General features: G+C 37.2%; 1 long non-coding RNA gene across 1 annotated transcript; it reads right to left on the bottom strand.

Moving 5' to 3' along the window:
* Window positions 1-7,662: 7,662 nt before the first annotated feature.
* LOC119783329 lies at window positions 7,663-8,199 on the bottom strand. The gene is made up of 3 exons (XR_005280777.1): window positions 8,155-8,199; window positions 7,812-8,066; window positions 7,663-7,739 (listed from the first exon to the last, which is right to left on the bottom strand). It is a non-coding gene; the product is annotated as an uncharacterized LOC119783329 (long non-coding RNA).
* Between the last annotated feature and the right edge of the window lie 2,959 nt (window positions 8,200-11,158).

Genomic DNA, 11,158 nt, shown 5'->3' with positions numbered 1-11,158 from the left:
ATCTACAGTATTTAAACAAAAGCATTTTATTCATAAAAATATAATGGCAGGGAAAAGTAAATTTGTTTTTTGCATCATGGAAATCTATGAAGTGCCAGAAACTTTTTGATTTCAATAAATTACATTTCGAATTAAAATGCATATTACTGGCTATAATTGGATTGGCCTGTCCTATGATGTGCATTTATAAGACATTTGCTTTGAGTTGGAGCTTAATAAACTGTCCTGATTTGAGTCCTACCAATGAAATACCATCACATTTCCTCAAGCACACTTTAATACAATTAATGGTGGATTCTACAGTGATGAGCTGGCCCAGTCCTGCTGCAGCAAAGCATCTCCAAAGCCATGACACATCTACAGTACCTCCATGCTTCACATTACTACATTACTTCAAAGTTACAAACCAGCTTTTCAAATGAAATCATATCAGCATAATCTCCGTCTACAATCCACTGCTAAAATTTAACCTAAAGTTCCTGTTTTTTCTTAGAAAGTATACCTTCCCACATTGCATACATTCCATCGATTATAAAAAAAAAAAAGAAAATTGCAGCGTTTATTTGATTGTTCTAACATCTTACTCAGTAGAATTTGGCATGTTGATAGATGTTTTGAATTTCTTTAAAAAAAAACATATTTTACCAGCAGGTGATTGTCTCTTAAGTCGTTTAAACTCTCTTGCAACCTTCTACTTGAAGGGATCAGTTCGGCCTTAAAAAAAATGCATTATAAAAATGCATTTACAAAAAAAGGGTATAAGCAATCCAAAACTATGTCTGTGGTATATATATCACAAACTTCCTTAGAAACACTTTTAACTACTTAAAAGGAACACACATCCTCTCACCCAGACTCTGTATAGCATTGGAGGTGTAAGGCCTGAGTGAATACTTTTTGAAAGCAAATAAAATATTATGAAGGGATGCCATAGGGAATGAGTTTTTCTGACCACAGTTCCGCCCTTTCAATTATAAAAAGGATATTGTCCTTTATGTGATTATTAAGATAACTTACAACAGAGGTTAAGATGAATTACCAGGAGTCAATTGCTTCTGTACTTAGAAGAAAACTATCTACTGCATTATTCTTTTTAATTGAAAAGACTATGATAGTTAAAATATGTTGTCAATAAACAGAGACCTGGAGTCACATCCCACAGTTTTTCTTATCTTACTTCAATTACTTATAATTTTTTTCTCACTTCTAATGTCATGATGGTACTTTTCATGATTAATGATCTAATTGTTATAAAAAATTATCAATAGTATTTTAATTCTCTAAAACTAGTAACAATGCAGATGTTGACAAATAAAATTAAGGGGTTTAAGTAAGAATGATCTGAATATTTGTGTTCAGCAGCCGATCATAGTGTTTCATAACCCCTTTGAGACATTTGGCCGAAATTTTTAAAATTAACTGTCTAAATATAGATGAATAAATGAATATAGTGTCACAGAGTTTTTCTTATTTTAACATGACTTTATGTGGTTCATCCCGCTTTGTGGCATTTTTTTTTTACCTATGGAGGCGAGTTCTTCAATAAAAGATTTTGATGTTTTAGAAAAGTAGAAATTTAGATTTTCATCAGTTTGAATAAAAAGTTTTTATTTTAAAAAAACAAGGGAATATTAAATCTATTACTTGTAATCACCATGCATCATACAGAAATAAAGCATATCAACAGAACACAAATTATTGTAGAGCACTTAGGTTCATGTGCATTTTTTCCAATAAAGCGTCTGGGGAATTTTGAGTATGCAGAGCTCGTAGCTTTCTTGAATGCACAATGAATGAACTGTCACACACAAAACCCAAGTGATGAATGAAACTCCCAATCAATTTCCTACAACTGTCCTGGGATGGTTCATCTACTCTATATTTGTGGATAGAGTATGTATGTACACACACCTAACTATAAATATGTGTAGTTTTCTATAATTCCGAAACACTTAGACAAAGATGTTATCCAACATCCTTAATCTAATCCACGACAGGAAAAAAAAAATGCATCAGTGAGCAATAGGAGCAGAGACAGCCTCTGTCCCTGATCAGCAGTCACCCAGTCCTCCTCATCTCGACATGATCAGTGCCTGTCATTAGTCAGTTTTGCTGTAAATTATTTAACCGTGCACATGTTTGGAACTGTCTAAACACACCAGACACAACGCCACGCAAGTGCTTTCATGAGCCGAGTGACGCTCTGACACGTTCTCAGAAAATCGGACTCTTGGAATGAATGAATAAGTAAGGCGGGGAAATAAATAAATGATTGAAACAAACAAAAAACAAGCTTGGCTGGGATGGGATGGCGGGGGGTGGGTGGTTAGCCTGTGCAGGGGGATGATGGAGTAAATTTAGCACTCAACTTCAATCCCAGTCAAATTAAAAGGGAATCTTAATGCATGTGTCTCTCCCATCACTGATGCGTTCTCTCTCTGCAGCGTAGCACTGAGATGTTAGTCGCAATACGCTTGACAATGTATTCCCAGTCTGGCAATGCTGCCAGTCAAAGTAAAGCCACTGGAAACTATAAGCCAGGCTCCTTAGGAGAACTGGAGCCCTACCAGTGCATAGAAATCTAGAAGGATAGATTTGAGTATATGTTCATGACTAAATGAGCAGCCATGCCTAGCGAATGTTCACTTAAACGATGAGGGAACATTTGTGGTTTTATGGGTATGTTTATATGTTGGAATGCTCAGGCAAATGTATATGAAAGCATATGCAAGTATATGCATGTATGCATATTTAGTGAAAGTGTCAGAACTCCAGGGCCTTGTAATGAGCTCTGAGCGAATGCTCAGCAAGGCCGTTCCCCACCACTGAGCATTGTGAGGCCTCGGCAGCCAGAACTTAAGACAACATTGCGCACAAAGTGGGTAAACAGTGTCTGACATGTTTTCAATATGGTTACATTAGAACAAGCTGGGTTTGATTGAAAAGCTAATATTCAAGCCATGCAAATCATCAATCATGGGAAAAGGCCTATTAATTATTCAATAAAACAGTCTAATGCAAGAATCAATGTCGGGAAGTGGAGAGAGGGATGAGCCGGCTCCCAGCAGAGAGCACGGAGAGGGAGAGCGCGGCTAATATAAAGGAATAGGGAATTACCCCTCTCTCTGTGAGCTGTGGCCTATCTTGTCCCGGGCTGTCAAAAACAACTGTGACTCCCGCGTTTCATCTCACCAAGTTTAAAGACGACTTTGGAAACACTTTATTTCCCTCACGAAACTCATTAGGTCTTTGTTCCTCATTAGTTCAGCTTCTTTTCTCCATCTCTGTCTCTTACTCCTCCTCTGTTGCCCCCCCTCCCGTCACATATCACCCCTCGTTCTTTTTTCTTCGAAGTCATCGTTACAGCTCATGCGACCGCCTGGCTCGGGCGTTTTGAAGTTTTTGTATTGTGGACTCTGATCTTTGGCAATTACAACTGGGCCAAATCTCTTCCTTGGGAATTCATTATTTACGTTCAATTAAACAAATTCATCAGCAGTCGCCTCAGAAGAATATGGGGCGTGAAAGTGGTCGGCTGTAACGAAGCTGGGGCGCAGACCAGCTCAATCAGCTCTAATACAAAGACCCGAAGTGTCTCCTTCAGTCAGGCCCCCCCAGTACCTCAAAGGTGTTTCCACTTGCTTCATTACCCACTAGGGACTTCTAAAGTCCGACAGTCCGACACTTCAAAGATCATTAGTATTTATTATTAATGAATTAATACCCAATATCTGCAACAGACCTCGGCTATCGTTAAAAGTTCTGGAGCAAGAGTTAACTTCATTCAAAGCTAATTTAGGAGCCAGCGTCTGCACTTCCATTCAAGACACTTTTTGCAGATAATTTGAACAAAACTGAGACATAGCAGTGCTTGCTTGAGTCTTTATCCTCTCATGCTCATGAGTTCATGAGGTGTCTGTGAGGCATTAAAAGCCCTTCAAACTCTACAGCAGCAGTAGCTGGTCTATCTGATAACAACTCTGTGCTTCATGGACAAGAAAAGAAAAAGTCAATAGAAAGTGATGGTGGTGAGTTGATGAGGATTTCTATGTGACCACAGAAGAGTTTCAAATGAATAGCTGAATATATATATTTTTTATTAGATTTTTTAGATAGACATTGTCTCTAGAGGACACTTTAATCATGTTTGAATAACTTTTGAGAGAATCTATTTGGCAATAAAACCTGAGGCAGTGCTTTGCAAAACTATTCACACCGCTTAAACTTTTACATATATATATATATATATATATATATATATATATATATATATATATATATATATATATATATATATATATATATATATATATATATATTTTTTTTTTTTTTTTTTTTTTTTTTTTTTTACATCACAGTTCCAAACATTCATTTGGTTAATTTCGAAATTACTTTAATGATCCTGAAGGCTAAGTGTTTTCTATAATGTTCTTGATTTCATAAAAAATTCTTTCTTTACAAAAATCACCTCAGGAGGATCTAGAGAAGTTCTCAGGTCAGAGCTAATCTTTTTTATTAGGTTGTTAAAGTTCTATAGTTCTTGTTAAAGTTCTAAAGTTCCATTTGCTCTAATGAAAAGGAGATGACAGCATTATGTTTGTATTTTTGGTGAAAAGCAAACATAGAGCAGTAATGAATTATGAAGAGGAGGGAAAAATGGTTCCCAGTACTTTTTAACAAAAAATGAAACTTTAGGAGGCCTTTGTATTCCACAAGTTACCTTTAACTGTAGCTAAAGCTGCAAGTCTAAGGTAAATCTTAACAGGTTTTAAAAAATCAGCGAAATGACATTTTAGAACGATTGCATTTATCTATGAACATCTTTGTCATGTTTAAATCTTAATTTTTAGTGGGGAATTTTACCATATAAATAATAAACATCCAATGTAGATATAGGTGTACATTCTTTCCCATAGTCTTTTTAAAAGATGCACCTAAAACCCCTCCATCTATTTTTTTCTTTAGGGTCTAAAAGTTTTTTGCAGAATTTCCATTTATTCAGCTCAACTCATCTACCAGTCATTTCTAACTGGCTTCCCTGACTCTGATAAAGAAAGTCACCTATCTTTATTCTGTCCCCTGACATGATGTGCTGCACACTGCAAACATATATGTATATCATTACAATCTGACAAACTCACAACAAAAGAAAAGACAATTAGAAGAATTTTATTGATCCAATTAGTTTAGTCTTTGGGGCTCAGGCATCAGCAGGAAAACATTAGCAATGAATTTTGCTTTAATATGCAAGAACAGGAGTAAAGAACCAGGCCTGAAACTGGTGGTGGAGTGGAGATAGATGAAGTTGTTCAGTCCATGACTGCTGGCTGGTGAGACGGTGTGCTTGACCTTAATGAAGAGATCCAGAGGACTGAGTGAGCTGATACTAGTGCTTTCACTAGGAGACCTGTAAGATGGAAGTCCAGCTTGGATAACACAGGTTGCATGAACCTGTCCAGGATGAACAAGCATGGAGCGACAGTGGAGAGGAGAAACTCCCCTTTGTGAAGTAACCTCTGGCAGAACCAGGCTCAACATGGCGGACTTCTGCCTGACCGGTTGAGATGGGACAAGGAACGCAGTAAGAGTCTGGGAGGAATGACACTCTGATGAAGCTTTAGCTACAATGGTGGGGAAGGAGATGGAGTTGGGTTGAATCGGGGTCATCTGAATCAAAGCCAGACATATCGCAACCACTGCCTTTGTGCTTTGGGTAGCAGACTGAGATGAGGCTCCAAGACTCCATAATCAGCTGCAAAAAGGACTCTCTGTGTGTTAAGATAATTTGCTTTTAGCATTTTCTCTGTCAATTTGTGTTTTAAAATATGTACATCTACAGATGTTTCTCAAAGTTATATTTCATATTAATAAGACTTTCTAAAACCAAATGGCTCCAAAATGAAGTATTTTTCCCACTGATTATATATGTGTTGAAGCAAAGAAGGCTGTACCGGCTCTGATCTATTTTGATATATTTTTCACTTATGATCATGAGGTGAACAACTCAATATTTCATGCAACAAAATGTTTTTTAGATAAAAAGCAGATTATGGCCTATAACTGACTAGCTCTTGTGTTACACCCAGTGTCATCCTTCACCACTACTGTCATGGCACTGAGGGAGAATCTATAACAGCAATGCAATTGGTGTATGATGGATGCTTTCCTCCTGTTCCCCCTGTAGCAGAGATGTCATGGATTTGGGGTTGAAAAATATTTTTAAAATTCAGGCATTAAAATCAACAGATGAAACTGTTTAAATTGGCAATCAAACAAGCTTCTGTTCTTATAATCTTATCAGACAAGTATAATAAAACTGTCATTCCAAACTAGATTTAAATTTTTTACTTGAGATTAGTCTGATAATGAAGTTGGTATCCGAGCCTAAATAAACTTATTTGGGCATCTCATAATAAATTAGATTTAAGCTTTATTATTCAACAAAGAAGCTCGACCTTGCATTTTATTCTATTGATTATATAAGACATTATCATAGCACAGCGAGTTTAGGCCTCCCTTTACCTGAGATAACAGGATAAAAAAAATAGATATATTTTTTTTCATATTATCTTAAGCTATTACCTTATCGCAGTGAAAAGTGCTTGTGTTGGGCTTTTAAGTGGCACAGATAAGCATTAGCACAAATTCTTTTATGTTCACTCCAAGTGCTGCCTGTATAATTTTAGGGTACATTTTAAATTGTTTAATATGTTTATACATCTTTAAATGGCCTTGCCCTACTGCATCTTTCTCAGTGTTGCATCCCTGAAAGCCAACCCCCTCCCTCATATCAGCTTATATCAGCTTAAAGTGTGGAATATGTTGCCACTCCATCTCAGACAGGCATTTTCCATTGTCTGCTTTATAAGCTCTTTTTAAAACTTGTCTTTTCTCCTTGGCTTATAACACATGTAAAATATATTTTTGGCTACTCTGTTATACTTTTTTTATGTCGTTTTTAAAGCAGATTTTATGAATCCTGTTGTAGAATTCATGTTTCTTTTAAATGTATTTTTGTCCTTTCTGAGTCATGTTTCATTTTAAATCTGCACACAACTGTAGCATCTTAAAGAGCTGCACATGTAAAGCTAGATTGAATTTAAAACTAATTTTAATAAACAACTTTAAGCCTGTTTTCTCTCAAGTCCTCACAGAAATCCCAAAGTTAGATTTTTTCTATAACCAATAAACTCAAACTCACATAATCTCAAGATGATTTCTTTTACATACCGTAATATAAATCAAAGCAAACCAAGCTTTGGTCCAAATCTCAAGATAACCATTATCACATCAAAATAAACATGTGTACTTAGAGACGGTGAAAAACAGTAACAATTTACATTTTTCACACAGAAATAATCAAATTCTGTTAGTTAGTTAGTTAGTTAGTTAGTTAGTTAGTTAGTTAGTTAGTTAGTTAGTTAGTTAGTTAGTTAGCTGATTTAACCCACTCCTTTTTATCCTATAGTCCTTAACGTTTCTCATTTCCAATTTTTTTGCTCCTAAGCCAAAATGTAAAAAATGTATATCTCATCAGACATGCATATTTAAGTAAGTTATCACTAAATACGTTCAATCTATTGAAAAGTCAAAACCTGTCATGGTTGGTTAAGGGATTAAACCCACATGCAGAACACCACTGGAGACTGATAAAAAGTTCAACAGAGTTTATTGAAAGATTTCACAATATTAACAAGGACTGGATTCAGGAAACTGGTCCGGGCAGGATTCTCTGGCGTCTGCAGAGACGGATAGTTTGATTAGCCAGTTAAACAGGAGAATAGTTGAGTTTCAGATGTTTCTGGAAATACCTTGAATAGGTTCAGGCTTTCTCCTTTGAGAGAGGGAACCGGTTGGGTCCAGAGACTGTTGGTTCAGCAGAGTGCTCAGCAGCAGCAGCGTCTAGCTTCTGACTTTCCAGTGACAGACCTTGGTTTAACTGATCAGCTCTTTCCCTGAGAGCAGCAGATGGATTCCAGAGTGAGATCTTCAGGTTTGGCTCTCTAGGGCAGGCAGGCAGGTAACAGGCTAAGCTCATCCAGAGCTTCAGACAAGAGACAGGTTTCCTGTGAGTGAGAAGACAGAGGCAGATTAGAATTGGGTTTCTCTTGGGAGACAAAGATTCTAGTAATCACAGAGGCTCAGGTTGCTAACCAAACTTGGTCAACACTGCGGCGTTGAAGGAAGGTCTGGCAGCTGCTTAAGTAGAGCAGGTCTCCTGATGGGCTGACGGGATCCAGGTGTGCAGGAGGGCTCCAGCCCAGGAGACCCACAGCGCACTCTGCTGGAGAAAGGTGTTACTTCTCCAGATCCCAACAAAACCTAATTTTTAAAGTAATGGAACATACATACCTTTATCCTAAAAAAAAAATAAAAATTATCCAGAAATTCTTCACATGCAAAAGCTGTTCATCACAACGTTTTATGGTGCAAAGCCTGCAAAAATTCTGGCAGCACTCATTGCATGCTTTATGAACCAGCAACAAAGTCCTAATTAAAAAGCTGGCAGACCAGCATTGGGATTATTTGAAGAGTTGTTGAACATGGGCCCCCGATTTGAGTCCTTTGAGACATATTATGAGTTTCACCATCCTTGTCCCCCGAGAGCCACTTGAAAGACCTAATGTCATTCCTACTGTTTGGGCTGTATCCCAAAGAGGTTAACGTTAGGTTTATATTTCAGCATTTCAAAAGCTTTCCCTTTGTTGACGAGGCATTCAAAAGCTGTGAATGATAACTAGTTGGCTATAAGAGGATATAGCTAGAAATTGTCAGGTATTTTGTCAACTCTATTTTAAGTATAAATAATGACTGTTAGTCATTTTTATAAAAGCTTTATCAAACAATACACAAACACTAAACCTGATTCAACAGACAAGCCTGAGAAGTTTAGCATTGATAGAGCAACAGTTCCTCTTTTAACACAACTCACCCTCATTTAAAAATGAAAAAACCGTCAGTCCGAATGTATGGCTCTAGTCCAGTTTGACTTAGCTATCTGACTAAACACTAGTAGGAAATGTAGTAGGCATACTTAAAGTCTAGACTGAACTGGTATGTTGATGCAGACATTAGAGGCTAGTCACAGAAAACAAGAATATACCCCCTTTGCACCCTTTCTTTTCCCTCTCAAATTCACAATTAGACGCTTACAAGTAGGATCATGAAAAGTAGCACCCAGGGCCCTCTCTGTGCATGTAGAACAATACTCTGACTGTCAACAATCAGGCATAAATTAACAGCCACGGCCTCTACTGTATTTACTCTGGTAATTACCTCCCAGGAGAGCACACTCGCACACAGCAGCAGACACCGCAGCATGGCATGACACCGGTGTATCCGTGTGTGCGTGAGAGCAGGAGAGAGGGGTCTTTACACGTACCATCAACACATGGACGCCTGTGCACAAGAGCTGTGCTGTGTGCTGAGAGACATATGCTTGCAAAGAGAGAACTTATTTGTCCCTTTGATTGTGCGCTAAAGCTTTAAACCATATAAATTACTAAGCTGATAAAAGCTAATCAGTCTTTTCCGTTAGGGGACAGCAACCTCTGGGACAGATGGTGACTGATTGATTGACAGTTCTGAAAGGATTTCAGATTCGAATATCAGAGTTCAATAAAGAAACTGACAAAAAAGAGTGAAACGGCTAGACAGTCGGAGAGGCAGCGCGAGACAGAAAGAAGCAGGAAGAGGAGAAGTGAGAGCGAGGGAGGAAGACAGAGAGACGGGGACACAGGCAATGACAGCCACATGAAATCTCATCTCCATTTTTGACAATGGGGGAACCATCTGAAGAGCAGAGAACAGAGGGAGGAATTTAACTGCTTTCATCTTGTCATAATTATCTCCAAGAAGCCACATGAAAGGAGAAATCTGTGTTTTTTGTTTATAAATTAGAGAACAAGGACATTTTCTGTGACAACTTTGATGGCATTTTTCCTCTGTGCATGGCTGAATAGTCCTGAGCTAATGATCCCTTCTCTTCTTTAAGAAGAGTGGGAAAAAAAGCACTAATGAAAATTGCAATAAAAACAACACTAAACACAATTTAGCAAATGAGCCAAGAGCTCAAGTGTCACAATTCAGCGAGCATCGTTATCAAATTACTACAATTGCTGAGCACTGATCTGTGAATCTAGCAATATTTTCAATTATAACTGTCTAGCAGCTCTCACCAAAGCTAATAAAAAGAAACTATCTCCATGAGGAGGGAGACTGTAGCATGGTATCCCTACTCACACATCAGTAAACTAAGCCACAGTCATTTCTATGATCCGTGCAGTTTGGCATTCATGGACAGGTCAGCTAATGAAGGGTGAAACCAAAGGCAGCAGTGATCAATAGTTCCCTTCAAGACACACAGGAGCACTCTGAGTATCCATCAGTCTCCATCCTGGGATGGAAAGTTAACCATAGACTAAAAATAATAACAACATGGGTTCGTCTGTACCTTATTTTCAGTCCAACTCTGCAGCCACATTGCATCTATTCCATGTGCCTGTTTATTTTCTTGCAATTTAGTTCCTTCAGTTTTGTAGTGCACTGACACTTAAGTCACATTTTTCTGCAGAAGAAATACATTTTGAGTTAAATTAATAGATAATAATTATCAAATAAGGTACAGATCCAATTTTTTGTACTGAATAACTTGATAAGTGCCTTGTTGAAATAAGACATTTTTGGCAAAAAACTTAATGATCAATCAAGACCAATCATCAGGCTTCCTCCATTATGTGTAATATTGGTAAAAGATATATTTGGTTTTCTGCAAAATATGTAGAGTATTGTGCAAGACAAACAGCTGGCATTTTGTATTTTAAGCCTGTGAAGTATTTGGTTTTTTAATTATGCTTGCATAGTTTTTTGGGGTTTTATTTTTGGACAGAAAAGAGGGTAATCCTTTTCAATTCATTAATTACTTTCAACAAGATCAACATTTAAACTTATGCTTCCTTTCAGTTTTTACCCCTTACAGATTTCTAACCTTTTGACTTGTTATATCATACTTTAAAAAATAAATCATCAAGCAACTTGTATTAATAGCAAAAGATCACCTGTGTAAATATTAAAACCATTTTATGTTCTATGGAAAAAAACAATTTCAAATCGTGAATTTACCGGGATTACACTACATTTTGCTGGCAAACCAAAGCAG

This window comes from Cyprinodon tularosa, unplaced genomic scaffold (assembly GCF_016077235.1).
Source record: "Cyprinodon tularosa strain WSP-4 unplaced genomic scaffold, ASM1607723v1 ctg202, whole genome shotgun sequence".
Lineage (NCBI taxonomy): Eukaryota > Metazoa > Chordata > Actinopteri > Cyprinodontiformes > Cyprinodontidae > Cyprinodon > Cyprinodon tularosa.
Note: the sequence above shows the minus strand (reverse complement) of the source record. Positions and strands in the feature narration are given on the sequence as shown.